Source organism: Protopterus annectens, chromosome 4.part0, assembly GCF_019279795.1.
Source record: "Protopterus annectens isolate FY-2018-M chromosome 4.part0, PAN1.0, whole genome shotgun sequence".
Lineage (NCBI taxonomy): Eukaryota > Metazoa > Chordata > Ceratodontiformes > Protopteridae > Protopterus > Protopterus annectens.
In genome coordinates this window covers 1,184,782,118-1,184,809,896 of record NC_056733.1, presented here as the reverse complement: position 1 = coordinate 1,184,809,896, position 27,779 = coordinate 1,184,782,118, and positions in this window count along the sequence as shown.

Sequence of the window (27,779 nt, the reverse complement as noted above, 5' to 3'; positions counted from 1 at the left end):
GCTCCATCTTGGGACCCCTTTTGTTTAACATCTTCACCAATGATCTTTACACCTCATGCAAAAAATCCTCCCTTATTCAGTATGCTGACGACTCTACACTTATATCCATTTCAAATAATATTCCTGAACTACACTCCCTGAACCAACAAGCCCTACTATCCACTGAACAATGGTTCTCTCACAACCTATTGATCCTAAATCTCAAAAAGACCAAACTCCTACTTTTCCTTTCCTGTTCTCTTTCTCTTCACAAAACCTCCTTTTTTATTACATCTTCTAGCAATACAACAATCCAACCAGACACCCACACAAAACTCCTAGGGGTCATTATCGATGACAAACTTAAGTTCAACCTACACATACTCCAGTGTATAAAAAAAAAGCCCAGAAACTAAGTCTGCTATATCGGAACAAAAAATTCCTAACCCCTGAATCTAGTCTTATCCTGGGCCAGGCACTCCTCCTCCCCTCCCTCTTATACGCCGCCCCAGTTCTTACCAATATCCAGGCCTCCACTCTAAACAAACTCCAACAGACTTAACATAAAATAACCAGATTCATTACTAACTCCCCATACAACTCACACCACTGCATTTCTTTAAATTCTCTTCAATGGCTTATACTTCCCCAATTTCTGCTATCTTATCAGTTTCATATGCTACACTCTATTCTTTATAAAACCTTCTTCTGCCCATCTCTATCTTCCTTAGCCCATCTCTATCTTCCTTAGTCTCCATCTACATCCCATCCCGGACCCTCCACACTTCTAACCAACAATTACTTGATGCCTACCATCCAAAAAGTTCAGTAGGCAAACTACTCTACAAACACTCCCTTGCCCATGCTTGGAACAAACTTCCCCTTGACTTACGTTCAATCTCCCACACTCACACTTTAAAAATGAACTAAAAGCTTATTTTCTCAGTTCCAGGACCTGCCCTTGCCATGACCCTACCTAGTCTTCCTTCCCTTTATCTACCCTCAAAAGGTCCATACTTAGTAGCTCATTATACCTCTCTCTCCAATGTGTCTACGATGCATTTGTATAATTTTATACAAACAAAAAATGTTTATTGTTGACATATTGAACTATAGCAATGTAAAATTATGTTACTAAGCTTCTTTTTAATGCAACTTTAACTTTATGCATGTAACCCAACATATGTGAATCTTTTTGCGATAACTGCTATTATATCAATATTGTTTAGAATTGTACTTGTTTAAAAATGTATTACTGGAGCTTTTCTCCTCGGGTCTCCACTGAAAATGGGCTACAAACCCAGTTGGACAAACCCAGTTAGCAAATGTCAATAAACAAATGTTAATAAATAAATAAATAAATGAATAAATATTGGCCAGTCAGGATTATCCATAAATGCTTTCTACATTATTTTGTAGCCTGAGCAGCATCTACCATATTTATTAGATTTTGATAGTCTACCATGATATGAGCCAACATCTGTTCTAAAGTTTACTGAAAGACCTACTAACTGGTACTTCTGGAGTATTTCTCCCCAGGCCTCTGCTGAAAACAGGATCTGTGGAACCTAGTCGGACTTTCCCGGTCAACAAATGTTAAATAAAAAAATAAAAATAAACTTTTAGTTAGATATTTATTTAATACACCAAGGACCAAACTTATTTGTAATGAAACTACGATAAGTGATTTACAGTCTTTGAATACTTTACATTAAAAAAAAAACATAACCATTGGGAGAACGTTTCAAGCAGTGGGGAATTTGCATTGATATCTCTGGATTAGAATCCCGTACACCATTACACCAGCTCCCTGCCTTAGTCCTTTGAGCCACAGAGGTTACTTGATGTCAAACATTCAATAAAAAGACAGATGATCGCATTGCTTGCAGAATCATACAGTTGTAAGCTCTTTGTATATAAGCTCTGAGGAGTTCTCTGTCTTATGAAAAAATATAGTTTTTATGTTTAATTATGCACTTTTGTACATCTTTTTAGGCCTCATAATTGCTAGATTGAATACCCACTGGTTAGATATCCTAGGAACATTTCTATTTGTAGGAATATCTAAATACATCTGTGATGGTGTACAAGGGCTGACTGGTTCCTAAAACATGTTTTGACTAACCCATTTCCTTAGTAAGAAACCAGATTTAGTGACTTGCTGCTGCAGAAAGGGCAATGGCACTATTCCATTGCTTCCCCAATGCCAATAAATTACCTTGATGAAGATATATTTATTATTGAACTTGGATGTCTAATCTTCCACAGTGGATCAACCTGGAGGTATCACTATTAGTCAGCCATGTTAGGTTTGATTAGCTGATTTATCTGGTTAGTTTCAGGAAGCAAATTGCTTTCTTTCATACCCCGCAGCAGTCAGTTAATAAAACTTAGGATTCCAGAGTGCTGGCAGGTTGGACAGCAAATGCCTGGAGTTGCATCACACTAAGTTTAAATGTGAAACAAATATTCTAAAATGGAGTCACACACAAGTTGGAAGAGGGAAAAAAATTCCCATTAAATTACATAGTGATTGGACTGACTACAAAAGGTAATCTTAACCAGGTGTTCCTGTACTTGTTCGCATGTAGGAAAAAACACAACTCTGTACATGACAGAAATAAAACTGGTAATAAAAAGACGTTTAAATTATAAAAGCAATAATATATTAAAGCAAATGTATTATTTTTAAATTGAAAGTCGGTGCTATACCACAGAAGAATAAGATCATAAGAAATGCTTCAGCTTGGTAGCATTTCATATATACGTTTGCTGAGGTTAAGAAATAGCAAAAAATGCAAAGAAGTAGTTGATATAACATAAATCCTAAAGAACATAAATAAAAGCAGCACAGCCAATGTATTTTAAGCAAAACTGAAAAGAAGAAATGACTATAGATTTATGAAGTCTCCCAGAGGCCAACCCTTCTCTGGAACAGGCTCCCCATCGATGTGAAACATAGTTGTTTCCTATCCCAATTTAAGTGCAACTTGGACAATTGGATGGGGATTAGGAAATCCATCCATGGTTTGGCACCTATGTCTCTAATGGACAATGGCAGCTTGTTAATGGTTCATCTCCCAGGCCTCTGCTTATAATATTTATTTTCCCAAGCCCCTTCTTACACTTACCAAGGGTACCAAAACTTGTCAGGTTTAAAAAGACCACAGTGGTTAATAGCCTAATGAACCTGTAAGTCTGACTACAACAGCATGCATGATTCTCTCCATGCTGTAACACACTTTTACATGTTGTGGTTATATATGCATCTACTGAATAGCAAGCACAATAAACTTCCTTCACCCTGTCCCCATACTGTCAGTTATTAAAGCCATGAGCCTGGTGCTGTGTATGTCTCTGTCTGTAGTTCATTTGTAGCAGTCATATGTATCTACAGCTGAATTTCTCTTGAGATGTGTCCTAACCAAATGCAAGTCTGCATTTTCTCTGATTCTTTAATGAGTTTCAGAATGTCAACTACTTACCCAAAAGGGCATTACATAAATATGATAAAAACATTTCCTCTCCCTTCTGATTTCTCATTTAATTCACTGGACATTTCAGATAGTGGTCCGGATTCATGAAGGCTTGCACGGAGTCTAAGAGTTGAGTAAGACTCCATGCAGCCAACATGTCTGCCAAGCGATCCAGGAACAGCTGGCAGGGACGTGCAAGAGAGCTCCTAAAACAACTCTTACACAGACAGGGTTAGTTTATGCAAATTACCTCATCTGCTGCTGAAATCTATGCAAATGAGATACATTTGTGATCCAGGAAACACTAACCTGTCTGAGTAAGACTAGTGTTATTTGCAGAAATGTACTCGGTTGGCAACTGAGTAACGTTCTGCAAATAGCAAAACAGAGCCATGACAGCTCCAAATAAAAGATGCACCCAGTTGAGGAAGCATTCCAGTGGCCAAATATATGGCCATTGGCATTTTTTCCATTGCAAAATAAAAAAAAAATGTTTTTTTTCCTCGATCTCCGATGTTTAAGCGTAGCGCAGCACCGCGCAAACATGCTGTGCTCTAAAAAACAGAAAAACAACAAATAAAAGCCACAAATAGGGATTTTATTAAAAATATTCATCTGCCATGCAAGTGAATGGCAGGCTGAAGACAACATGGCTACTGAGTAGAGGTTGCTAAGGGGGGAAGCTCAATCTGAGAGATGTAACCAAGCATTAGTAGGCAATCCTATGCAAATGAGGATAAGCATAGTGAATCCCAATTTTTCCTGCTATGTGAACCATGTCCCTAGAGTGTAAGAATAGGATAAGGGGAGTAACAGAGTAGAAGATGGGTGACATGAAGGCAGCCTGCTCATTACAATGCATGCATCAATGGGCGCTCTCATTTGCAATCCCCTAATCTAAATACCGCTTAGCTACGGGTGTGTAGAACTGCCGCACCTACTCACCGCTTGTCCGGCGTTCCTTTCTCAGAACCACTTCTCTGCTGCATTTATTAATTAGAGTCTACCCAAGATCAGCCACAAGCAATACACTAATTTAGTAATCTTCCTTTTATTTTCTACTTTTATTTTACTTATTTCTCCCCTTTTAAACTGTTGTGACTCATTCCACCCCACCTGGGGCACCGCAACTGCTTTTTACTTGAGACACTAAACTGGAAATGCTCTATCAATGTGTACACGACAAAGCTTACCAGATTTAGATTAGTCAAGTCTCTAAGTGGTTATTGCAATAAAATTGCCTTATCCAATGTAATTCCTCTGACACATAATGCTGTCTACCCTTTATAATGTATGCTAGACTCTATCCTATTACAAATAAATGGACTTGTTAAAAGTCGTATACCTATACTGAACTTAGACACTTTTTCTATTTTTAACTAATACCATATACTCCTGCTTCATTTATAATTGTCATAAATCTTGACATGCTCAACCTGCTTAAATAAGAACTAACGTGCTCTTATAGTTTAAACTGTTGCATGCTGTGGTATGTTACTGTTAATGCATGCACTCAGAGTGCTACTAGTTTAAACTGTTTCATGCTGTGGTATGTTACTGTTAATGCATGCACTCAGAGTGCTATAATAGTTACGTAAGAGGAAACTCAGAGTGCTAAACTTATTAAGTAAGAGGATAAGATTCAAGTGCAATTTGACTATTTCTGCCTATACCTGTCAGACTGTGTTTATTAAGATTGTAAGTGCTTCCTCACGCAGAGTTTATGTCTTATAATGTTGGCTAACTTGTTTAGTGCAAAGTTTATTTTTTACTGAATGTCTGAACACTGTCCTACTCTGTATCCAAATGCAGTCTTTGATTTGCTATGTATCATCCAGTACTGATTACGTCTGTTTAATTGTAAAACACTGGTTCTAATCCAAGTTTTTTGTACTATAGTACTGAAGCTTCTACTGTTCTTAATTTAACTAAATGTAATCTTCCTTTCTCCCCCCTAGTCTTCCTGTAGTCTACACTTCTTTAAAACTCATACTCTCACTACATACCACCCCCTGAGCTACCCCTCACTGCCTAAACTATACTACCCTAGTGTTGTATTTCTCTCTTAATAGCTGTTTTTATGTCTATATATCATTAATTTTTCCTTTCTCTCCTTTTGCATCTTGCTATCAATACGTACAAGTTACCCCAGACATATTACCTGACCTACATAGTACCTGGGTTCCCTACCTGTAAGAACCATCTCAGGGATCATGTGGTGTATCAGGAAACTGTCCTACCTCCCCACAAGAATCAAATACTAAAAGAGTGTATGTACCTTACTGCATAACCATTTGTGCCACTGGTTGATGTTATTGTCTGACCCAGCGTGCGCTAGCCAGCAGCCCAGCACTGACCCAATCCTCTCTTGGCTCCATAGACTCTTCCCTTCCTTCCCTCCCAGTGCTGCCCCTGACATTCTGTAATTACCCATTTGGTCAGCAGATGGCAGCACCCATCCATTAACTACCTTACACTCCAATCTTTAAGCTCTAACCTTTACAAATAAAAAGGAAAACTAAGACAAGAAAATAGAATCTCCAACTGCCTTCTCTACCTCTCCACCTAGTGAATTCTATGTTTTCCTTCCACCTTTGACTCATTACCCTGTCCCTAATCCCAGTGACTACTTACCTTATGTTTCTTACCTTGTGTCTCTTCTCCTATCCTTACTGTTTTCCATAGCCTCGTCCTTGGTCTTTCATCTCCTGGCTCTTCCCACTTTGTTCGCCCTGCAGTCTCACTCTGCTCCCATACCCTGCCCCCAAATCCCACCAGCCCCCACTACCTCTACATTTATACCCCACTAACCACACCCACTCCAATTACCCTCTTCCTTCCCCACCCCTTACTTCCTGGCTCCACCCCCTACCTCCTTTCAATCACCTAGCCTAACCACTCCCAGCCTTGCTACACTCCATTCACACCAATCACTCACACCAACTACAACCCTAAAACTACAGCAATGTTAACAAAACCTTCCTCACCTATTACCCATCTACTACTACTACTAAGCTTATCCTATCTAAACTACATCACTAAACCATTCTACACTACTCACTCCCCCCATTATCACATAACCAGTCCAATCCCTAAACAACACAAACCCTCCTCCACCTCTATAAGCCCTCACCTATACTTCTGCAACACCTCCCTACTCTTCCCCTTCAAACTATCTTCCACATGCAAACATATTAATCCAAGTCTGACTTGCACTACAAAACATACAACCCTTAAACCATACACAAAACTCTCTAATTACCTTTCTTTTCATCTTCACCAACTTATCACCACTCTACTTTCTGGTGACATACACCCTAACCTTGGTCCCTCTTCCATCAACTCCTCAACAACCCCCTCCTATACACCTTCATCTACAAAAACCCTCACCTTCTCAGCAATAAATGCTCAACGTATATGTAAGAAAATCCCCAACCTCCATGTCTGGCTTCTCCATAACAATCCTGACACACTGTCAATATCTGAAACATGGCTAAAACCCTCCATAAAAGATTCAGAAATAACTCCCCCCAGCTACAATATCATCAGGAGAGACAGAACCCGCAAAAAAGGAGGTGGAGTAGCTCTACTCTACTCCTCTTCCTTTTCAGTTACTTCATATTCTAAGCCAGTTCCCCAATTTGCCAATTCTGAACTACTTCTAGCCCTACTCCACCTAAACAAGCATAAAACAATATGCTTAGCCTCCTCTATATCCCTCCTGGTGATAACATACCTATTCTTGAGGACATTCTGTCTTGGCTCTCCACCAACATTACTAATGAAACTGCAATCCTAGGTGATGTTAGCATGAACTGGTCCTCTGTCCAATGCCTAACAAATCTCCTAAATATAAACCTCTATAACTTTCACCAGTTAATCGACTCAGTAACCAGACCATCTAAGGACCATTCCTCTGGAAGCACCCTAGACTGGATTCTGGTATCCCACCCACACCTTATCTCAAGTAGTAGTACACTCCCCGACTCTCTCAGTGACCACTTTCCTACTTTCGCTCACCGTCACTCTCCCTCTCTACAGCTTCCACATACCACCATCTCTGTACGCTCCTTAAAAAACTTTAACCCCAACACCTTCTCTGACTTACTTAAACAATTTAACTGGAGTCCCCTAAATACACTACCCCTAGACAAAGCTGTCACCTACTTTAATACATAATTTCTAAACATTCTAGACACCTTGGCCCCCCAAGAACAAAAAGAATCAAGAGCAAAACCATCCCATAGTTATCCAAAGCTACCTTAGCTGTCATGCGCCTCCGTGATAAAGCCTTGAAAAACTACTATAAAAACAAAACCCCAGCCACCCTAAATAAATACAAAATACTCTGCAACAGAGTTAAGAAACTTATCACTTCTGACTGCAAATCCTACTATATCACCCTCCAAAATAATCACAAGACTAACCCAAAAAAATTCTGAGATAGTATCTCCTCCCTCTTCAACCTGGCAAAAAGGAAAACCCACACCCTGATCACAATACTTCTGATAGCAACTTAGCCTTCTAATTTAATAGCTTCTTCTCTGACTCCATATCTAAATTAACATCATCATTCACAAATAACTCCACTCATCCAGCTACAATTCCCACTACCCCTTCCTCCTCAAGCTCTTTCACCTCCCACCTCCCTCTCTTCTCTCTCAAACCCATACCTGTATCTACTATAAAAAAATTCCTTTTCAAATTAAAACCTTGCTCTAATGCCCCTGATAATATCCCTTCCTTCTTCCTAAAGACAGCTGCTGAAGCCATTGCCGCCCCCATCTGTATACTTATAAACTGGTCAATCCAAGAAGGTTATGTACCCCAAATTTGGGAAAAAGCCTACATTATTCCCCTCCACAAAGGAGGAAACAACAATAACATCTCCAACTTTAGACCTATCGCCATCTTATCTCCCATCTCTAAACTACTTGAAAAATGTATTCACATACAACTATTATCATACCTCACCAATAGCCACCTACTAACCCCAACACAACATGGATTCAGACCCAGTCACAGCACTTCTACTGCACTACTCTCCTTCCTCGAAACTGTAAATAAAGCTAGAGTCTCTAACTGCATTGTCTCCACCCTCCTCCTAGACCTTTCTAAGGCCTTCGATACCATCTCCTGTTCCCTCCTGCTGACCAAACTCTCTAACCTACACCTTTCACCCTCTTGCATCAACTGGTTTTCCAGTTACCTTTCCAAAAGGCAAAAATCTGTCAAATGGAAGAAATCTACCTCCTCTTTCCTCAACACTGACACCGGTGTACCCCAAGGTTTCATATTAGGTCCCTTACTGTTCAACATCTTCATTAATGACTTCCATCAAATGCTAAAATAGTCCAATATGAAGATTATTCAACTATTATCTGTGCTGCAAACTCCATTCCCTCCCTTATAAAACTAACTCAAGATGCCTTCTCAACCACTGAAAAATGGATGCATGATAACCATCTAGCTCTCAATCCATCAAAAACCAAACTCATGTTATTCACCCCATCCAAAAGCATAACTATCGACATAAATTCCTTCCTCATAACCAGTCAAAACAACACATCCCTAGAAATTGTTTCCAGTGCTAAACTGTTAGGAGCTCTTATCGATAATCAGCTTACATTTGATTCCCATATACAAACAAACATTAAAAAAACACATCAGAAACTCGATATGTTCTACCGCCATATTTGTTTCCTCTCCCCATCCACTAGATTCCTCCTGTCCACCACATACCTCATCCCTTCTCTCCTTTATGGTGTCCCACTCTTAACCAACCTAAAATCTTCTATCAAAACAAAACTCTCCTCCTGCTACAACAAAATCGCTAAATTCACCACTGGGCACAGATCTTCCTCCCATCACTGTACTGCCCTCCACAGACTCAACTGGTTAGAGCTCCCAAACTACCTTACCTACACACAACTAACTCATACACATAAGCTCATTTTGAAGCCCTCACACTGCCCCTCACTTGCCTCAACCTTCACTATGCACCAAACTAGCTGACCCCTAAGAACCAGCACTCAGAACATAATTGAACTCCACAAACCAGCCCGTCCAGCAGGCAAACTCTTACTCTCTTTTTCCCTTACCCATCTCTGGAACTCCCTCCCACCTCACATCCGCAGTACCAGCAGCCTTCCCATCTTTAAATCTCTCCTCCACTCACATTTATCATCTCTCTGAGAATGCTCATGTTCCCATCCTGCATAACATCACCAGTTACTACCTTACCCCCTTAGTCTATAAACTCATCCCTCCTATAGGAACATACACATTGTAATTAATCTATTATGTTAATACCTTCTGCACACACCTACTAACTATTGTCTTACTTAACACTTTTTTCTTTTCGTTTTCTAGTAAACATAGAGACTAAAAAAATGTAAACTGATATGAATTGTTGCATATGCTCTTCTGTGTTTTCCTGTTGCATTAACATTTACTTGTGCTTATATGTACTATTCTGACACTTTAACAAACTGTTATGTTATTTTATTGTATTTTACTTTTATTCTTTACTTGTATATTTGATATTGTATCTATGGAGCTTTTCTCCCCAGGACTCCATTGAAAATGGTCTCATTCGGCCCAATGGACCATCCTGGCAAACAAACTTCAAATAAAATAAATAATAAATGAAAAACATCATGAGGGGGTATGTATAAAAAAGACTGTAAGCTTATTGGAGCATAGTGGCATGTGTTTGCTGTGAGTTACTCAGGGCTAAAAGAGGTGTGTCTACAGTTGTCTAAACTGAAATCCAGAAACCGAAGGTGCACGCCGTGGCTATCACTAAAGTTTTTTGCAAAGCTGCTTACACTGTGTGCATGCGTGTGCACACATGTGCGCGCGAGTAAACCCGTCTAAGCCTGTGTGCATGAGTGTGCGCCCAGGTAAGCCTGTGTAAGGCCGTCTAAGCTTGTATACATGAATGTGCACCCACCTAAGCATCTGTAAGCCTGTGTAAGCCTGTGTGCACGTGTGTGCGCTCATGTGTGTGTGTTTATGCTTGTTTGCGCTGCTCTGCCCCCTGTGGAAACAGAAATGGGAAATGGAAGGAAAAGAAGTAGTAGGAAGTTAACCAAGGAGAACTAGCAGAGCTGCCAGGTGAAATCAATCAGAATCAGCCAATTACACAGGCAGTACACTAGCCCAGCCTAGCCCAGCACTTAAAACTCTGCAAACAACATTCCCCCATGTTTTTCTCAGAAACACTGCAACACTGCAGTCTACAAAGAGAAGTGAAAACTTAAAAAGCTTAAACTGAGACATAAAAATGTTAGGGGCTGCCATTGCTGTTATAAGGCAACATGTGCAAGATGCTGAGGGTGGTGCCATTGCGAATGCTGCTGAGCAACCCACAGTGAGGAGACGGAGAAGAGTGTACAGACCCAGGGTAACCTACCAGGGGCTACATGAGCTGGAGATAGTGGAGCGCTATAGAGTGGACAGAGACCTCCTGCGGCAAATTGTTGAGCTGTGCAGGCCACGCCTCAGACACAGAACCAACAGAGGGGAACCCATCCCAGTGGAAACCAAGGTATGTGTTGGCCTAAGAATACTAGCAACAGGTACCTTCCAGAGACCAACTGGTGATATGATGGAGATTTCACAGGCATCAGAATAAAGGGTACTGCACCAGTTCCTGAATGCTATGTCAGCACATGTCGGTGATCATGTATATTTCCCCAATTCCCATGAGGTATTGGCCAGCAATATGCGTCTCTTTCAGCAAAGAGCCCCTGAGGTAGTGGGTGCAATTGACTGCATGCACATACACATCAAAGCACCAGCTGGTGAGCGGGGTAAGGCCTACATCAACCGCAAGGGCTTCCACTCCATCAACTGCCAGGTCGTGTGTGATGCCCAGGGCATAATACTGAATGTGTGTGCTGGCTGCTCTGGAAGCTACCACGATTCCCATATCTGGCATCTGTCACAGCTGTACCAGACATTTGCCAATGGGGACATCCCTGACAGTCACCTAGTGGGGGATGCTGGATACGCACTGGAGCCGTGGTTGATGACACCCATCAGAAATGCACACACACCTGAACAAGAAATCCATAATGAGGCACACGCACAAACACGAAATGTAATCAAGCGTGTGTTTGGTATGCTCAAGTCACAGTTCCGGTGCCTGGACACATCTGGTGGAGCCTTGCAGTACTCACCAACTACTTGTACCCAAATTGTCATGGTATGTGCCATGCTACACAATATGATCCTGCGAAAACAGCTGCAGCAGGAACAGCATGGGGCAGGGCCAAATAGACCCCACCATTGCCAAGGCCTGCACAGGCACAGAGTGACTCAGAGGAGGAACAACCTGAGCCTACCCCAGTAGGCAGAAGGAGGCGTGCCCAGTATGCCTTGTCCTTGGCAAAGAGGCAATGCATAGCACATACACTGGCTCGGTAGGAACCATGGAAATGATACCTCTCTCTGACTTGCACATAAAATAAAAGGGATGCCTAACTTGACACTACCTGTTTCCAAACATGTATAGGCAGTGTAGTATGTGCATCCGACATAGGCAGCCCTGCAGCACCACATGAGGCATGATTGCCATGTTTTAAGCAATATAAAGCAGTGCTGAGCAGCTTTCACCAATATCTAGTATATGTAAACAAAATTGCTCGTGCAATGTTGGGCAAGGTCAGGGCAAGTTGAGCAAAGTCAGTTAAACATGCTCATATCTGCTTTACTGTTCCTTAAGCAGTCTGGTCTGGCCAGCATGAAAATAAAAAGCAGTGACAGGCCTTGACCCTAGGATACTGTGCACTGTAGTCACCGTACTGAACCACTAAGCCATGATAGCATTTCAGTGGCACAGACATAGCAGGACAATTGTACACTAATGCAAACACAAAGCAATTCTGTATCATGCCCCTAAAGAGGCAAATGGGTAACCTTCCCCACACGCCTATGCAGACAGAGAACATCAGACCAGGCATTGTGGTGTGGGTTGTGTAGGCTATGAAGTCGCAAGCTAATATACGTGACATTGGATACTAAGATCTGTAGTAGAGTAGTACTCCCCAAGCCAGTACGATAGGCAACAGTGCAGACTGTAATGGTGTCCTGTACATAGCAGTGCAGGCACAGCAAATGTGTATAAGTGTCAGGTGAAACCCACATCCTATGTACACCCACAATAACAATCCGGTGTGCCCACAGGTAGAAATGTACAAAGAATAGCTGTCCCCCCTGTATGTAGAAATGTTGATAAGTCTATGCAAAGTATCTCCTGGAAGCCCTGCAGGCACAGTATGATCCCTGTTGATCTATGACACAAAGGTGAGCCCTGCTGTAAAAATACAACTTGATTTACCATACACATATAGTATAAATGTGTATACTGTGCATGCTCACACACTTCAACAAATGTAGTGGATTTCATTCAGCATTACACTGAAAGGTCATACTGGGCATGCTCACACACTTAAAGAAATGAAGTAAATGTCAGGCAGGAAGATAATGAAAGGTCATACTGGGCGTGCTCACACATGTAGGCTAAATATGGATGTGATAATAAGGGATCTATGGACAAATGTGTTTAGTCATTTCTACTTCCAGAAACACATTCACAAAGTGGTCTGAAAATCCTGCTATGTGTTCATACAAACTGCCAAGGTCTGTGCATGTAGGTCAAAGGAGGTTGCCACAACTCAGCAGTCATCAGACCTGTCAGAGAGTACCACAACACACTTGCAATGAATCTGACTAGGTACATTCAACAGCTAGAAACACCAATGAAGTACCTTAACAAGAGGATTACTGGCCTCAAATAGTTGCCCCATGCAACAAGATTGAAATGTAACCCAATCTGTACTCTATTGCGTACTGTCTACTCAGGAGATCTCTGCCCAACAGACAGGTCCATGTCATGGTTACACTCAGATCTGTTCTGAGTTACAGCTCAATGGCACTAAATGTACAGAGCCAACTGATATTGCCAACACCCTGGCAGATAGGATCAGTGTTAACTTTACCCCCCTCTCGCCCATGAAAGAGCACATGTCTATAATGGAAGACTGCAAAGTTGCTGTCACCACGGCAGCACAGGTAAAAAACACTCTCCGAAGCCATTATCACAGCAGCGATGGGACTAGATAACTTCCCAAGCTGTGTAGTATCTACATCCCTGAAGTAAACATTAACATGGAAGGCCTGTGGCTACTGAAGTTTCCAGAGGACTGTAAACTAGGAGCCATCATTGTAAACACTAAAGATGTGGACATCCTACAAAAGGGCCTCACTGAGACAGATGGCTGTTGTCCAAGCCATGGGCTGTAGCTCAATGCCAAAAGGTGCATTATCATCACCTTTGTTAAAAACACTGTTGCCAAGAACTACAACATAGGTGGTAGTATACTTCACACTGTAAGCGTGACAAGACACCCTGGGTCACGGGTGGACAGTGGATACAATTGTGATGAGAACATTCCAACAGTAGCCAGGAAACCCTCTTATGTGGCACACCTCATCACAAAATGTGTCTCATGCAGAATAGAAGAGGACATTGTTCCCCTCTACTCACCACTCACTAGAACTCTAAAAGAGTACAACGCCACAGTTGCTATGTACCTCACAAGACAACTACAACAACTGGAATGCCAGCAGCAATACCTCACAAAGAGCATTAGTGGCCTGAAATACATGCCATACACAGACCATCGCAAAATGCTCCATCTGTACTCCCTTGCATATCGCCTACTCAGAGGTATTCACTGTGTAACATACAAAGCTATGTCAAACACAGAGCTGTTGGATATGATCCACGTAAAACACTCGCAATCATCCTGACCTTTGGACCCAAGACCACGAGTGAAATACAAAAGGAAGTGGTGTAGCCATTTACCTTATGGATATCCACACCTCCAGGTTACTGGCACAGCATGAGGCCTTGGAGACCATGCAAGTGCAACTAACATTGGGCAAAGCTGGCCATCAGATTGTAGCCTGCTACAGATCACGTACCTTGTCTCAGGAACCTCACTCAGTATTCTGGAGAACAATGGCAAATATAAAGGTCCTATCAAACACCATTATATGAGGAGATTACAACTACCCAAACATTGAGTGGTTGAATTACTCGTATACAACGTCCTTTGCCCTATGTGTCCTAGAGTTAAGAAACTCTAACACCCTGGAACAGCTGGTCAGTATGCCCACTAGAGGTGACAACATACTGGACATGATCATCACCAACATGGGGTACCAGTGTTCCACAACAGAGATAAACCCCTCGCTGATAATATCAGATCATTAAGTAATCACACTGGACATCCACATCCCGCCCCCACACCCAGTCAATGAAACCACTGTGAAGACATTTGCAAAAGCAAACTGCACACTTCCCAAGACCAAAGTGGAACATTACGAAGACCCCTTGCTATAGGATAATGGTATGCAATCTGCAGAATCATTTACAAGTGCATCCTATGAGCATCTACAGGGATGCATGGAATGAGACATCACAAATAAAATCAAGATGCACTCCTCCAAAAATAGGACAACAGGCAGGTGTTTTTTGTCCATAAATAAGCTAGACAAGAGAAGGAGGAAACGAACACATGATAGATCCAACTTCCCTAAAGGAAAGGCATCACTGATCATTATCAGGAAGAAACAATGATCGCTCATAAAATAATCCAAGGACGGTGTCTAAAGACAAATAGCCAAGGAATGTAAGAATAACAGCCACAAAGCCTTCGGTAGCTATACCAGACTTGTAGGTGTCAACTTCCAAATATGCTGTCAGCTACTGAAAAAAGGAATGACATACACCAAACCAACTTTCATTGCCCACACCCAGGGGGAAAAGTTCAGTGTAAACTCCCCCCATCACCCCCAAAAGGGCCTGTGTCCATCACAGAAGGATGCAGAGACCCAGACGTCATGGGCATGCAGGTAAAGACAGCCCTCACCAAAGCTAAGAACATTGCATCAATGTGACTGTAAGTTGTCCCAGGCTGCGTCTTACACTAGGCCCATAAGGAACTACACCCTCACCTACATTCACTGGCCAGACTCAAGCATACCACAGGCTATGTACCCAAAGAATGGCATACACTAACAGTCATCCAGCTCCACAAAGGGTGTGCCAAAACAGAACCTGGAAACCATTGCCCAACATGTGTACTCAGCCTGGTCTACAGAGCTATTGAGCAAATCATCATGGAACCCATACACTGAGACATTGGAGATCTCCAGACACTGGACTCTACACAACTTCGCCTTGTTAAAGGCAGAGCCTGGCTCCCAAACCCAGTTGACTTATTTAAAACAGTTACCATGAACATAGATGGAGGTGAAAGTAGTCCACACAGCCCACCTGGACCTCACTAAGGGCTTACCACACCATTCCCCACTCTGTCATCATGAACAAGTGTACCAGCTTGAACATGAAGAGCTATGTCACAGGATAGGTGGCCAAGTGGCCAACAGATCAAACACACATGTTCATAGTTGCGGGTGCTATGTCCAACTCTAAGCCAGTCACAAATGGCATCACACAGGTCTTGGTCCTGGGACCCCACCTGTTCAGCCGATACTGCTCAGAGGTACAGGCAAGCACGGCAGGTGTAAGGCCGAACAGGTTTGCAGATGACTGGAAACTGTGATCCATAACTGACGGTACAGCTAACACAGACATCCTGCAGAAGTGTCTTACAGAGACACATACATGGTGTCAAAACAATGCCCTCAAGCTGAATGGCAAAGAATGCATAGTCATCCCCTTTGAGTAATACAAAGTGCACACAAATTACCACATAGGTGGTAATCCAGCATGTACAGAGAAAGTCATTATGGCCCTGGGGACACAGCTAGATAGTAAACTCACCTTTGATGATCACATGGCCAAAGTGTTTAGACATTCCTTCAATGTAGGCCATCTAATGTCACCTAATGTAACCCACTTCGTATAGTCTGATGATGTCAACCATCCTACAAATATACCTGTGGAAAAGAAAACTCCTAGTAATATGTATAGCGTGTCATGTTAATGTGTACTCCTCTAGTATCATGAAGTAGTTAGGTAGTGGTTTAAATCCTGCACTGGACAACTGTGTTTGTGTGTAGTCTCCTTGGAAAGGAGCAACCTTTTAGGAGAGTAATGAAACACCTCAAAAGTGGTAATCTAACCTTTGTCAAGTCTGATGATGTCACCATCCTACAAATATACCTGTGGAAAAGAGAACTCCCAGTAATATGTATAGCGCATCATGTTAATGCGTACTTCTCTAGTATCATTAAGTAGTCAGGTAGGGGTTTGAATCCTGCACTGGGCAACTGTGTGCATGTGGTCTCCTTGGGAAGGAACAACCTTTTAGGAGAGTAGTGAAACACTTCAAAAGTAATCTAACCTTTGTCAAGTCTGATGATGTCACCATCTTAACAAATATAACTTGGAAAAGAGAACTCCCAGTAATATGTATAGCGTGTCATGTTAATGCGTACTTCTCTAGTATCATGAAGTAGTTAAATAGGGGGTTGAATCCTGCACTGGACAAGTGTGTGTGTTGTCACCATCCTACAAATATACTTGTGGAAAAGAGAACTCCCAGTAATATGTATAGCGTGTCATGTTAATGCATACTCCTCTAGTATCATGAAGTAGTTAGGTAGGGGTTTGAATCCTGCACTTGGTGAGTATGTGTGTGACACTGTTGGTTAATGTGTTGTGGGTTTTGCTTTTACCACTGTATGACATATCAGTATGCATTGCACATGTGAGCTAGCTGTGTGGCAAATACATATCCGTACATGTTACCTCAATGATTGCATGTGTGGGAACCCTGCTTTCTCCAAGAACACAGCTTTCATCCTTGCCAGACTGTGCTGCTGCTTCCCAGACCTTAGGTCACATCTGTATGCTTGTGACAAGCCCAGCCACTGCAGTGATCCCTGGCCTAGGTCATCTGTGTCACACAAAGTCATTACGGTTCCTATTGGAATGTATGAGTGAAGGTCTATGGCTGAGGTATATGTCAGATGTGTTCAAATGCAGCAAAGTCTGTCAATGATGACTATTCATAACAGGTGTAGAATAACCTATGTGGATATGCATGCAGACCCCTTATTGCTTATGTGATCCACCAAGGGATTCCAAAATACCTTTGGAAATGTGGTTAACAAAGGAGAGATGACATGACACTTGGTTGCATGTACACATTGATACCTGTTCATCAAGTTGGTGGCTACTACCTATGTGGTACTCTGGGGATAATATGTTCCATAAAGGTGGATGACTATGCTTAGTTTGACTTATAGCTTTACAGCATGGGTTTGACAACATGCATCTGTCTTAATGATACCCTTGTGGAGGATGTGTCTGTCATCTGGAGAATGCATTATAGGCCACAGTATGCATTACCAGACGTGGACGGACATATCCCTACTGTGATTGCTTGTACCTAAGAGAGCTATATGCCAAACAGGAGTGATCTCAGTAATGGGTGCAGGTGAATATCAGTGGTTACTGGCATTGTATAGTACCTGAAGGATCCAAATGTTGCTGTGTGTCCTACATTTGTGTGTCAGTTGTCAAGACATCTTCTAACATTTGGTTATGGTCAGGCTGTTGAAGTGATGTATACTACCAGAATGCAAAACAATGACAGATAGTAACAGTATCACCCACAGCACAGTGTCAAACCATGTCATACACACATGTGTAGTCAGGTTCCGGAATGTGTGTAGTACAATGCATACTGGCCACCAATAGAAACTATGAAGTGTTACTGTGTAATACAGAGCATGTCACCCTGGCCATGTGTCCACTATGCATGTGCATGCAGACAGTGCACCTCCACCATGTTCACAACTGTACACCTGCAAATCTGTGCTACACACATCCCATACATACTGTCCACTCTCTAGCACATGCTGCCAATACTGCACACATCAGCCAAGTGGCACGTGGCCGGACAATACACAACTGGAACCAACATTGGTGTAAACAACACTACAATGACATTCATAGCTTTAATGCATCATGCCTGCTCAGTAACACCTTCAAGCATATCATTACACTCTACTGCTGACAACATGTTAACATTGCTATACTGCTATATATACACCCTGTGCATCAGCACCATGGTAGCCTGTTCCTGCATTGATGTTACAGATGACAGGAGGCGGCACAGGTTTCATCATATGCACAGGGTGTGTTGTTGGTTTGCCAGAGGCCTACATTGAGCCATACAATCGACATGTATGTGTGTGTGTGTGTGTGTGTGTGTGTGTGTGTGTGTGTGTGTGTGTGTGTGTGTGTCTGTGAGGGCCAAGAGTACTGGTATGGGCCAATGTGGATGTAATGCGTGCGGGTATGTGTTAGCCCTAGGTGTCTGGTTTATGTGTGTGTGTCTGCATGCACACAGTTAAACCATGTGGCTGCCATATACGGGGATTTGTGGGACAGCCACAGACTGTACCTGCCAGGCTTTACAGGTCACCATCTCTGGCCACGGATATGGTACCTGTGCCTGGCAGGGGTGCTACAGATAGTATCAGGTACTAAGCCAGACTGGGTACTATCCTCAGAGGTAGACATATGTGCACTGGATCTAGGTCCCTGCTGGGACTGGCCAGAGCCATGTGCACGTGGTCTTCTAGGATGGTCTATGGACAGCTCACCCCTAACATTGCTGGGGCTGGTACTGGCACTACGGGAGTGGCTGTGACTTGATGGACGTCCACAGTGACTGCCAGCTGCTGATGTTGCTGGTATACGTCCACGTCGACGTCTCAACCATCCCGCACTGTCCTGACACATGGACATGACATTGCAGAGGACATCTAATGTCTCACCCCAACATCTATCAGTGACCTCAGTGTAATTACGGATGGCAGCTGCTAGGTCACAGATACTGTCATCTACATTGGTGTTATGTGCCCTCTGTGCCCTTAGTCCCTGTCTGGTGTACCATTCCATACATGCCTGTGCCTCCATGACAGCCTGGAACGTGCGTGAGTTTGTAAGATCTGTGGCACATCTACCAGGGGCATGATGACCAGCAGTGCTCTGACGAGAACCCCTGGACATCTGCCTAAGTGGTACCGTTCCAAACATCTGGCTATGGCTGCTGTGTCCAGATGCATGCGCCATAGATATCACACTGTCCTGGCTATTGACGACTGTACACTGTCTCTCAGCTAAGGGCATTGGTGATGATGGATGTATTGGCAGTATGACTGTGTGCATAAATGGGGTGGACACTTGTGTACTGTTGATTGGTGGCCCAACAACAGACCCTGGCAAACATGCCTGTGCCTCAACACACCTATCCTCATTATCACTATTTGTGTCAGTGACATCAGGTTCCCTACTGCAGTGAACCAGCCCAACCTCATCATCTGTGAAAGGAAGACAGGAAACACACTTAAAGACCTGTATATGATGTCAGAACACATGCACACATGCACACATGCACACATGAACACATGCACACATGCACACATGCACACATGCACACATGAGCACATGCACACATACAAACATGCACACATGCACACAAATACACTCCTCACTAAAGCAAACACACTCTCACACACACACACACACACACACACACACACACACACACACACACACACACACACACACACACACACCACCAGCAATCCAGAACATACTCAACAGCAGTTGATGGTGGGGTACAAGCCAAACAGTCATATCACACATGTCAGCATGCAGGACGTGTGTTGCTCAACAGCATGCAGTGCAAGTGTAGACAGTCCTTGCTACTAACAGTATACATGGCTTTGATGCATGTGTGTTGTTGTTCAGTGATTGGCCTCACCCTAGAATGCAATGTATACATGGACACAACATTGCTGTGCAAGTATTAAAAGCTCTTTACTGTCCTGTGCACCATCACTCACAGGTATACATACCATGGCTGGATGTGTATCTGTGTGTCACATAGATATCCATTTCTGAATAGAGCATCTGTGTCTTTAGTAGATAATTGTGGACACAGGTTTAGCCCATGCATGCTGTGTATACACACAGGATCAGTGGTGCATGTATACCTGCTGGAATACCATTGGTCCACATAGCCAATGTACAGTAGTTATGGTGAGTGTAGAACATATTGTGGACATGCCAGTGCCAGCCATGATATGGCATGCTACAACACAACTGCAACATTTAACATCACACATACCCAATGTGTGTCATGTGACAAGTTGACTACCACCTATGTGGTAGTTCATGGGTACCAAGCTTTTACCAAAAGGGATGACAGTGCAATTTTTGGCATTGTGCCTGAAGCCATGGCTTTGACACCAGGCATCTGTCTCACTATATATGAGTCTCTCTCTCTCTCTCTCGGTATATATATATATATATATATATATATATATATATATATATATATATATATATATATATATATATATATATATATATATACATACATATACACATTTATTGGTGTACATATACATATACATATAGGCACATATACAGTCCACCTTTCATGGTGGGAATATCACTTATGCAAAGGATGTGAGGTATACAGTAATGTAATGATATTGCACAGTCTTGTGAGAAATGCATTGAAGGTGTTCTCAGCCCATGTAACTTTAGCAGGCCTCACTGGCTGCAGCATTGCAAACTTAACAAATCACACCCACAGTGTTTAACCACTGCATGTCATATACCAGCACTGTATGCTGTCTTGTTTGCCACACACTACAACCTACATACAAATATGCACATAACAAACTTCACCAACATATATATGTCCACCCTTCACATACAGTTGCAGTGGCTATCATGTCACTACCCCCAAGAAACCCTACTAATTGGAGACTTTAACATAGACTGGGGCACCTGTTCCTCAGAATCCCCAACCACCCATATTAACCTGCATGCATTTAAACAAATCATATCCACCCCTACCAGGATAGGTAAACCCAACCAAAAAGAAAGTATACTTGACTGGGTACTCATAAACAGTCACCCCCAACTGTACACCTCTGGTACCCTCCTTAATGGCCTAAGCAATCACTTTCTCACATATGTAATTAAGCACAAAACCATTAATTCCCAACAACCCTTACTCAGAAAGGTTAGAAACAATAAAAACTTTGACCCTGCCAAATTCCAACAAGAACTAAACTCATGTAATTGGTCTATTCTAAAACACCTCCCCTTGGAGGAAGCAGTAGCATACTTTAACACCAAATTCCTTGAGATCCTTGATTTACATGCACCTGTTCATTCAAAGAGAACCAAGGCAAAAACTGCACCATGGCTTTCTATAGAGTCTAAACTCAAAATTACCCTTAGAAACAAAGCATGGGCTTTATGGCATTCTTCTAAAGACCCTCAAGATCACATTAAATACAGTCAATCCAGGAACGAAACCAAAAAATCAATTTTACAAGACAAAAAACAATACTACTGTAATTTACAGACAGTAAATCAAAATAACCCTCAGAAGTTTTGGGCAGGTTTAAATAATCGACTACATCTTGGACAAACTTCAACCCCAATCCCTGCTACTGCTATTGATAAAACCCCTGAAGATGTTTCTGATAGTTTTAACCAATTCTTTACTGAGACAATTCAAGCCCTAGCTAGCCAACTACCTCCTAGCTCCCCGGGTCCTGAAAGTAGCACCCCTAAAAACCTACTCGCGTTCAGCTTCCAACCAGTTGCCACTTCACTTATCCGTACCTTGATCAAAAACTTAAAACCAACTACACTTTCTGCTGATCAACTCCCTGCTGAGTACCTACAAAAATCAGCTGATGCTATTGCTTACCCCATTTCAATACTAATCAATCGAACCATAGTAGAAGCTAAAATTCCCACCATCTGGAAAATATCCTATGTAATCCCAATTCACAAAGGAGGCAGCTCTACTGAATTCTCCAATTATAGGCCAATAGCTATACTCTCTCCACTTGCAAAGATTATGGAAAAATGTATTCATAGACAACTCATGCACCACCTAATCCAAAATCGCCTTATGGCAGATACTCAGCATGGCTTCCGTCATCATCACAGCACTACTTCAGCCCTCCTAGCCTTTACTAACACCATAAACCATAATCGCAACAATAATTATATATCCTCAGCCCTCTTTTTGGATCTTTCCAAGGCATTCGATATGATTGATCACCAACTTTTAATCCACACCCTGCAAACATTCTGTCTAGATACTGGAGCCCACCAATGGTTTCAGTCCTACCTGAATGGTTGACAGCAGGCTGTCCTCTGGCAGAACAAACTCTCTAACCTTCTACCTAACACCCTTGGAGTACCACAAGGCTCTATACTAGGGCCCTTGCTGTTCTCCATCTTCATTAATGACCTTTATACTGTCATCCCAGAAGTCAGCTGTATCCAATATGCTGATGACTCTACTCTGATTTGCTCAGCCACATCTCCAGTAGAGTTATTGTCAGCTACCCAGACCACCTTTAATACAATAGAAAACTGGCTTTCTGAACATCGTCTGATCCTAAATCCCAAAAAAACTAAAATGCTGTTATGTTCACCAACACATAGGTCTACCGCTTTCACCTTTACCATAAAATCAAATGATGGCACAATAATCTCCCCTGACCCATCTACAAAACTATTAGGTGTCATCAGAGACAATAATCTAAAATTTGACCTACATATTAACCAAACTATCAAAACCATCAATAAAAAACTAGGGTCACTTTACAGAATAAAAGCCTTCCTAACCCCTCCAGCTAAAATTGCCATAGCTCGCTCTCACCTTCTTTCAACCCTTCTGTATGCATCCCCTCTACTCTCAAATTTAAACAAGACTGTCCTTAACAAACTCTCAATTGGCTACAACCACATTGCCAGGTTTGCCACTGGGCTGCCTTTAAGGACACATCATTGCATCAATCTAAATCAGCTTGGGTGGCTTGAACTACCAAGCCTAATCCAGTATAACCAACTGATTATGGCCTATAAAATCCTCTATAATCCAGACAATACTCCTGAACTTAAAAATATTATCACCCCCTATAACAATCCTAGACTGCTTCAATCCTCTAACAAACTACTAATTCAGACTAACAAAATTAATAACACAGCTGGTGATTCTCTCTTTGCAAACTCTGTAAGTAGATCCTGGAACTCTCTTCCAGCTGATATTACCTTACTTTCCACCTTAGGCCAATTTAAAACTAGACTCAAACAACATTTGTCACTTGTCACTTAACTGGCTATGTCAATGTATCAAGCCTGGCTAACCCTCTCTAGAATGTGTAAAAATCTGTTAACCAGTTTACTGTGTAATTTAATTTAATCCTGACTTGTGCTCAGGATTAACTGTAACCTGTGGAACTTGTTTAACTTGCTTACTTATGTAATCTCTGTAAATAGTCTGTTTGTAATATGTAATGCTGGTATTATGTAATGCTGTATCTGCTTACCCTTGGAGCTTTTCTCCCCGGGCCTCCACTGAAAATGGACATGCATCCAGTCGGACTATCCCAGTCAACAAATGTAAAATAAATAAAATAAATAAATAAAATGTCCCTTGCTCTATGCACATGTACAGATGTTAATATATCTGACACATATATATCTCTCCGTATGTGTATGCCATACACACACAAGGACCACACTGTTGTAAGTCCCTGGACCTCACGGCTGACCTGTTGGGCCTTGCTGCAACATGAACAGGTGTCACATGTGAGCACACAGTAATATTAGAGAGTGTATATATAGCTACAAATGTCAGATTAGCATACTAGCCTGGTTCAGCAGTTGCCAGTGCTAAGCTACACATTAATATGACTATCATGCATGTGTTACTCTGTCACATCCATGTTTATATAGCTGTTTGTGCTACTCCCCCAAACAGTCATTGTCCACACTACTGTACAGAACACAGATAACATGGATCAGATGTTTGACATTTAATGCTGAGCTACATATGCCACAGTTATGTCCCCCGGCACACAGCTACACACTGATTTGCCCATGGCAGTAGTTATGCTGGACATCTGTGCATAGATACGTACTGCTGCCACGTATGAATATTTCAAAGTATGTAGAGTACTCTTCAAAAACATTTTCTACATGCCAGTAAATACATATCTGTTACATTCCTTTCCTTTGTATGTGCTGGTATTATTATTTTCCATGTTCCTTTTGCTTTGAGTTTGCTTTTGCTGTTAATGTCTCTCTCTCTCTCTCTCTCTCTCTCAGTGTCTGCAATGGAGTGAATGCATGTGTGTGCAGCAGGCACAGCCTGCTTTTATAGGTATCTGCACATGTCCCTGTGATGGCCTCTGCATCAATTGGCGGCCACCATTTGGTAATTGCATGCAGCCTGCTGTGTGGTAATTGCAGTACTCACAATCATAGCAACCCAGTGCTATAAATTGCTAAGTCAGGTAGGCGTAACCCTTTCAGCTTTCCAAAGTGGGGCTCATACTTGTTTGCTGTGAACACCGTTGTTTAAGTCAGAAGATTGGTATAGTTCTTATATCTGAAGCTAGGGGTGTAGCCAGTGATTTAAATGTTGTACTCAGACCTGAATGTTGCCACTTCCAGTACACACTTGTCAGTGTAGAATTGTACTCACCCCTGCAAATGCTAACACAAGATACATGGGAGTATGTAGTTTCTTTTCTACTTACACAATTAACTGCCATACAAAAGTAGTTATTGAGATGTATTCTTTTGGCACATGAACTGTTTGTGAACTGCTATACTGTGAATATTAATGTACTCACTTCTGAACAGTTTGTGCTTTTTTTAGTGTTGACATTAGCACAGGCTGCTCATGAAAAACTGGACAGTTCCAGTAATGAGTATGACTACCTACATCCTTGGTAGACCCTGAACACACAGGTATATTGTACATTTGGGTAGGGATGCAGATGTACAGAGAGCATTATGTATTATTGTGTGAATGTTATCTTGCTGGACTTCAAGGGTTTCTGTGTATCTGTTAGATTATCAGGGCAAGTAGTCTGTCTGCATAGCTCTCAACTGTGGACCTATCCAGATGGTAGCCAGATGTTAGCCTGTTATTTCTTGTCTGTGCACCACACTGGTCTTTTCAGCACTGGAACAATGGCATTGTCACAGTTGGTTGCTACCAGTACATGGCTACATCCTTTGCTATTTCAGTGTTGTACTCCTACATAAGGGTATGCTTCTGGAACTCCTTCCAAAGCTATTTGCACAGTGTGTAACAGCAGAAAAGCTAATATGCCTGTCTGTTTCTGCCTCTTCCAGGCCTGTCAAACACTCAGGTACATATTTGAACAGACTCGGAAAAGTAGGTAAAAGTTAGGTACACCTTTAAAATATTAGAGACATTAAGTTGAGACTTTGAGAGAACCAGAGCATATGGATTAATACACCTTTTCTGAAGTACAAGCAGTGTCTAACTCTTACTTATTGGCATTAATCATTAAGTGTAATTCCCCACCTTTCTGCCTAACATCAGTACTTTTCAGAGGGATTCAGAGGGACACAGCTAAAATCTGTTTCAAAATCAGGAACATCCCTGAAAATTAGTTACAGTTGGGAAGTATGGCCTCTGCCCTAATCAGATATGCCAGTGTTTGTCCTGCTATGATACTGTGTGGGGGTTGTAAAGTGCTGCTGTAATATTATTTCCTGCTAGAATGGCTGGTTCTCTTTTCACAGTCATGTAATGCAATTCCACAACAACTGCTGTGAAAGATCCACAGAACAAGATTTGTGTTATGGCATTCCAGTTTTTCCTTTACATTCACTCATTCTGATGCATGCTATATTTATTTCAGCACCAACTTGCTGTATGTCTACCGTGGCTTAGTGGTACTTCATGCAGTCTAGTGTGTACAAGGTCCGGAGTTTGAGACTGACAGAGGTGTTTTATTTTGCTGCTGAGCAGAACAAGGGCCCTCACATACAGAGTGACTAAGGCACTTTTAAGCAGTTGTAAGCGGGTTTGCATGATGCTTAGCAATGCTTAGCTAAGCGCACACAAGTGCACACTCGCGCAAACCCGCTAACTACTGCTTAAAAGTCCTTACTCCCGCTAACCCCTGCACTCATTTCTTTGAAAGAAAAGAAAATAGGGAGATAGGAAAGTAGTGAAAAAGGGGGCACAAAGAGGGAAAGACAGTAGGGAAACCAGCTCGGGATGTGCAGGACGGGTGTAGGGAAGGTCCATAGCTGCCCATTACTTTACCAGCAACAGTTGTGCATATGTTAGAAATTTGGAGTGAAATTTGAAACCTTCCACCCCTGAGAGAGGGGTGAGGACAACAAAGTATGTTGTACTGCCAATTATAATTATCAGTTTACATGTCCAGCGGACATGTGTGCAAAATGGGCAGCTATGTACGGGGCATAATTTTTTTGTGGGAACAGATTGCCCTTTTTTTTGTTTTTTCAGGTGAGAGTGGAATGTGAGGTAGAGGAAGAAGGTATATTTGGGGAGGTAGGTTGGGGAGGTAAACAGACAAGGCAAACAATATGCATACAGGGGCGGAATATGACACATGTGGTGGGTGAACACAATTGATGGGGAACGATGTTTGGATATCCCAAGCCCATGAGCCCACAGATGGCAACAGTGGAAATGAGATCCCCACCCATGGGCAGTCACCACTGCACCTTCACAGCCCAGAGGGTGGCTGTGCTGGGGGCTGAGTAGGAGGGGCAGGCTCACCCGTGAGTTGTGCCACTCATGCCTCAAGCTGGCATAGAGGATCAGTGACCGAACACTTGATCTCCCTACGTACCACAGCCTGGACCATTCAGAGGGTGATAGGTGACCCTCCTCTGGCCATGCTTGCACAGGGGGGACGAGCCCCATCCCCTGCAGCGCTTCCACCCGAAGGTGGCACAGGGCCACCGGAGGAGGAGGTCCCAGGCTGGGCACCGGCCATGCTGGTGCCAGGTGCCATCGCCAGCTGAGGTGGGAGAGGAGGGTCCGCTGGGACCGACCTTCCCATACGTTCTATGTTTAGCAGGATTTAATGACAATATGGGTTAGTAACAGAGAACAGCATTCCAAATTAGTTGTAACAGCATGCAGTAGTATTCCCATTAACCCAACGCACAAGGATTCCAACAGTTGAACAGCAAGCATAACACATGCATATTTAGAACAACAGCAGACATTCCAACAGCATACAGGGTTGATTAGTGGCAACAGAACACCAAAATTGTGGTATGTGAACAGGGCACATGCATCAAAGTACATGCAGATATTTATAAACCAATAGCACATATGTCTCAACAAAGTTTTTCAGATTACGCATACCCATTTAGGTGTGGAATGGCATTATTTATGACCATAAAGTAGGGTG